The sequence below is a fragment of the Megascapheus bottae genome, chromosome 14 (genome assembly GCF_031878675.1).
Source record: "Megascapheus bottae isolate mThoBot1 chromosome 14, mThoBot2.hap1, whole genome shotgun sequence".
Lineage (NCBI taxonomy): Eukaryota > Metazoa > Chordata > Mammalia > Rodentia > Geomyidae > Megascapheus > Megascapheus bottae.
In genome coordinates this window covers 5,076,010-5,082,040 of record NC_143522.1, presented here as the reverse complement: position 1 = coordinate 5,082,040, position 6,031 = coordinate 5,076,010, and positions in this window count along the sequence as shown.

Below are 6,031 nucleotides of genomic sequence, written 5' to 3'. Positions count from 1 at the left end.
GTTTTCATGCTGGTAGAAAGGCTTGATCTCAGAGCCATAGGCCATCTCTTGGCCTTTTCCCTCAGGATTGGTGCTCTACCACTTAAGTCATGGCTTCATCCTGGCTTTTTGCTAGTTAATTAGAGATAAGTGTCTCACAGACTTTTCTGCCTAGGCACACTTTAAATCATGATCTTCAGATCTCAGCTTCCTGAGTAGCTAAGACTATAAGCACGAGCCACCAGTGCCTGTTTTATTTATTTATTTATTTATTTATTTGTTGTTGTTGTTTTCAGATCCAGATAATCTTCAGATATTCAGTCTCTAGACTCTAGTACTCCTGACAAAGAAAATTAGAATGTTTTTCATACCGCATGCAGTAAGACCCGGAATTCTCCACCCCTTGTCACACTTCTAAACACAAGCCCGATGGCCAGGGAATTCAGTCCTGGACCAGGCTGACAGGTTACCAGTGGCCTGCCCTTTTCCCCGGCACTGTGATCACAAGCCACCTAGGTAACCTCTCTGAGCCCTGCTTTCTCCACTGTAAAATGGGAATAAGAATAGAACCTACCTCACCCTAGTTGCAAGAGCCAAGCAAGTTCATCTAGGTGAGTGCTTGGAGTAAGAGCTGGCACCTGGGCAGTTTCGGGTCATGTCCAACCCCTGCCTCCAGTGGACGGACATTTCATGGGGATCGCCCAACCCTCGCCAGCTGTGGGGTGTCTTCTGTATGCTTGGGGTGTGAAAAGGTGCTCCCTGGGGTCTCCTCCACAGCCTCTGAGCTGAGCTCACTAGGGCCTCCTGGGCTCCCTTCCCCCACTGGACTTCATCTTTCTCCTCATCACGTCATCTGGTGCACACTCCCTCTGCGCACCTGCCAACACCCTCCCATTCCAGAAGGCCTAGCTTGAGTCTCTCGTGGAGGAGAGTTTCTGGCACCCATCACCCACTGTTCCTGTTCTGGGACTCCCGTGCTCACCTTAGCTGCAGCCACGCCTGTGCTCTGGCTCCATGGATGCGCACAAGCCAGTGATACTGGACCCTGTTCCACCTCCATAGATGACCATCTGACATAAAGAAATGCCAACAATTCTGTCAACCTGAATCCAGGACCTGCAGTCTTACCCAGTTCTTGAGATTGCTTCTCTGACGCTGCCCAAGCCTGGACTTTCACTTGTTTAAAGACTCTGACAACCGGGATCGTATTTTACTTGTTTCTGTACCCTAAGTCTCTAGAATTGTCCCATTGTATATTGTAGTTGCTCAATAAACGTTATGTGGATGGGACGAGCCAGACTTCAGGCTCTGCAAACTTTTTTCCATGGCGCTTCACAGATTGCCAGCTTTTAGAAAGGATTCTAGCTTTGGCGGGGTAATTTGTAAGTACCTGGTTCAACAAGTGAGCCTTTATCTCCATAATTATTTTTCTTGTTGTGAGGATGATATACAGAAGACTTACAGTTTTGTAAGTCAGGTAATGAGTCCATTTCTTTTTGGACAGTGTCAACTTAGGGCCTGGGCACTGTCTCTAAGGTCAAGGCCAGCACTCGACCACTTCTGCCACAACTCCATTTCTGTTTTTGTTTTTGTTTTTTTTCCTGAGGGGGGATTAATTGTAGATAAGAGTCTCACAGATTTTCTTTCTTAGGCTTCCCTTGAACCATGATCCTCACATCTCAGCCTCCTGAGTAGGTAGGATTACAGGCATGAGCCCCTGATGCCCTGCTAAGTGAGCATTTATTTAGTGCCTTCAGACTATCAAGAACTGTGGATACAGAGTAAAATAAACCAATCATGGAAATACCCTGCTTTTGGGAGATTCTTTTCCCTTTTCACCATTTCCCCCTACTAGTGGTGTCTGCCCTACTGGGAGACAGTGAGGAAGGGGAAAAGACTGTACAAAAGGGAATGTACCCATCATCTGACTTGTGTCATTGTGTTCACTCTGTACATCACATTTATAATGACAAGAAAATATTTTTAAATCTTCCGTCTCAGAGACAAAATACAGATGAACATATAAGTTGTTTTCCTCACCCACCCCCTAACCCAGTATAGTGGCTTAGGCCTCTGTCTCAGGAGCACAATTGTGTGAGCTTCAGGACTGGACAGGCTTGGGCCAGCCTCCTCAGAGTTAACCCTGAGAACGGGGCAGGGGCGGTGCCGCTGCCTCCTCTTCCTCCACCCAGGATCCAGGCAGAGCTGGGCTGGGATTGCTTAATTAGCTTGGGGATCAAAGAGGGGAAGAGTAGCCAAGTTTCTAGCGTGGGGAAGCTGGAGAGCTGAGAGGAGAACTGGCTCAGAGTTGACACTCAGGGGACACTCAAGGTCAAAGGCAAGCAAACACTGTGCAGAGTCTGACCAGAGGCTCTCAGTTTTTAGGCTGCACATGTGCACTTCTTGTTTATTTTCCTTCTGTGAAGTTTCTGGAAGCTGTGGAGGAGGTGGGGATTTGAAGGCCGCACACAGATAGCACTCCGAGAACAGATGCTCTCCGGATAGTTTATCTAGAATGGCACCCAAAGGCCCCACGTTAAAGGCATGGCTTTTTCTGTCATATGGGAGGTGGTGCATAGTAGGTGATTTTAGGTTGTTGGTGGCATCCCCTTGGAGGAGATTATAGGTCATTTCTGTCTTTTTCACACCTGGCTGTGAGGTGAGGCTCACATTGCTAGGCTGTCTCCTCACATGTGTGTATAAAAGCAGTGAGCGTCCAGGGGCCTGGGGCTGAGGTCTATAATCCTAGCAATCCCTCCGGAGTCCCAGATTTGCTCCTGGAGACTGGAAGTCCAACAGGCTTCTCCTATTTAGTTGAACCAGGTGACAGAGTCTGGGAGAATTTCAAAGTCAAGGAGTAGCCACAGCATGAGAGCCCAGAAGTGGTCAGCTCACCTGGTTTTTGTTTTTTAGATTCAGTTCAACAGTTCCTCTTCTCATTCTCTGAGCCCTTGGTCCACAGAAACTTCTAGCTGCTAAATCCACAAAACTGACAGTGAAAATGCAACACATTGAATTTCAGGTGGCTGAATCTGAAGTGCCCTCTCTGGAGTTGGTTATACCCCTGCTCTTCCCAAGACACAAAGGTCTAGAGAGATGATGTGTTCGGTGTATAGGGAAAGGGGTGGGCTCTGGGGACAGCCTCTGTGCAGTGAACTGTTTTGGCCTCTGCTTGGGGGGCAGGGGTGTGGGGAGGGAGGGTTGCTTCTTTGCTGACTGAGGGAATGTTAAAGTAGAAACTTGCTCATCATCTGATCCACTCTTCTCATAAAACCAGGAGGTAGGTGGCACTCTGGGAAGGGGCTTGGACCTGTCAACTCTTTGCCAGATATGCAGTTTCCGCAAAACCCAGACTGACTGGAACCTGGAAGGGGCAGAGATTACAGGAAAGAAAGCCTCTAGGTTATATTCCCACACACACTTTTTTTTCCCCTTCCTTTCTCTTCTTCTTCTTTCTTTCCTTTGTTTTGCCCATACTAGGGCTTAAACTCAGGGCCAGAGTGCTGTCTCTTAAGCTTTTTCACTCAAGGCTGACACTCTAACTCTTGAGCCACTCCTCCAATTTCTGGCTTTTTGACCATTCCTTGGAGATAGGAGTATCACAGACTTTTCTGTTGAAGCTGGCTTCAAACTGTGATCCTCAGATCTCAGTCTCCTGTGAAGCTAGGATCTTGGTAGCTGTGAGCCACCAGAGTCTGGCTCTTACTGTTCTAGGCCTGTGCTGCAGAATGATGACAAAACATGCAACCCCTCTTGCAGTCCCAGCTCAGTAACTGCCATAGAGGGAAGCCAGTGGGAGCAGTAATTAGAGGCCAGGTAAGTGCATGGCTACCAACAGGCCCAAGAAAACCTGATCAAAGGAAGCCAGCCCAGAGAAGAAAGGTTTTGTCATGGAAGAAAAGACATCCTGGCTTCTACAAGTACCAATAAGCATGTGTTGTGGGCAGGCCTTTCTGTGTTCTCAGGGCCACATCCGGTTCCTGTGGTGGGCAGCAGGGGTCCATGGAGTACACATGCCTGGTTTGTTCTGCTGTCTGTGAGTGGGGAGTTAGAGAAGGCAAGAGGGTGAGGTCTGCAAACACAAAGCCTGCTACTGTGAGTGGTTTGGGCCTGCTGGGCCAGGTTTCAACCAGAATGGCCGGTTTGTTCATGGACTGGAGCCAAGCCAGGGAACCTGTTCCTAGGGCAGGCTGGTCTGGGTGAAAACAGATCTGGTAGATGAATAGACCCAGGATGAAGGAAAGAAGCAGAAACTCTCTATTGGATCTGGTCAGAAATGATACCTTGGCCACATCTGCTGTCTCTCCTGAAGCCTGCACAGGCGCATCTAGAGATCCGTGATCCCTGGGAGAGGCTGGACTCAGGCTCACCTTTCTCCCATGAGCCTAACATCAAAGCCTATCAAAGATGGCTCCTTTCCCTCTCCCACAAAACTAGCTTCATAAATGACCTACTGCAGGAAAATTAGCCATGGGCTACTTATGATCCATGAGGGGTATCAGGGAGTACCAAAAAGGAAGTTGTTATGGTCTCCATGATTTTGAGGGGATCCCCCAAGGAAGGTGATGGCTCTCAGAGATGCCAGCTCAAGGAGTGTCCCTCTAAAAAGGAGTCATCACCCTATGGAGTGAGCCCATGCCTTCCTCCTTCCGTCCATGGGACGGGTATGAGGGAGTCACACCCATGGGTGAGGAGGTAGACTTCTCGAGAGGTCCTTATAGATCTGGGCTCCCAGAGCATCAGTCCAGAGATTTCCTCGGGTGCACTCTCCAAAGGTTCTGGAAAAAGGCATGTCCACAGGGAGTGCTCAGGGATAGCATTTGCTGGCCTCATGTAAACTTTCCGCTTTGTTTGAAGCACTCATTCCAGAAAAGTATGGTAGAGTGTCTCACAAAGAGAAGAATCTTACAAGGGAAATGTTCTAATAAGGATTTAATCAACAGGGTTAAATCAGAGAAAAATTTAAAAGACAGAAGCATCTCCTGCTCCCAGGCAGGAGATAGGAGTTCAAAACTCAAAATAGCAGCTCTGTCTTATCAGTTGCTTTTATAGCTTTTGAGCTGAATGAATACCCGTGATCCACTAGCTAACTTTTTTTCTTTCCTTTTCTTTTTTGTATCAGTACTGGAGCTTGAGCTTGGGGCCTGATTTGTGTTCTGGAGGTTATTGCTCCACTACTTGAGCCACAGCCTCGCTTCTAGCTTCTTTTTTTTGGGGGGGGGGGCAGAGGAGGGATAATAGAACTTTCTGCCCAGGCTAGCTTTGAGCCATGATCCTTAGATCTCAGTCTCTTGTGTAGCTAGAATTGCAACAGCACACAACTGTCTGCTAACTCTTCCCCTGTAAAGAAGAAGAGCTGTGGGGGAGGGTGGGGGAGGTCCACTCACAACATACAGACCTTGGGGCTGTTGCTGTACATTCTGTCTTTACCTAGCCAAGAAAAATTCCTGGATTTTCACCATTCCAAAGAATAAGATTTAGATAGGACTTGCTAGGGGTTTTTTTGGTTTTGTTTTTTGTCTTTGCCAGGACTGGACTTGAGCTCAGGGCCTGAGCACTGTCCTTGGACTTTCTCAAGGCTAGAGCCCTACCACTTGAGCCACAGCACCACTTCTGGCTTTTTCTATGTATGTGGTACTGAGGAATCGAACCTTTGTGCATGCTAGGCAAGCAGTCTACCACTAGGCCAAACTCCTGGTTCCCTGCTAGGTTTTAAAGGATAAGACATTTAGATAGCTTGTCTCCCTGTTTCTAATCCTATAATTTTCATAACTTAAAAAAAAGTATAGTGAAAAGGGAAGCTTCTCTGCTTTTTCAGTTTATTTTTCTGGCTTTCACTTTTGAGTCTGATCCTTTTGCTATTTGTTAAAAAGAAAGCAATTTTCCTGTATCCCCAGCTATCTCTCTTGCCTCACTAATTCCCGTTAACCCCACCCGCCCCATTCCCCAGTCACTGATTGGCTTTCTGTCCCTACCAATCAGATTTTCTGTCTAGTGTCTCACACAAATGGAAGAGGCTGTTGAACATTCCTTTCGCTTCTCTTGTTCGGCA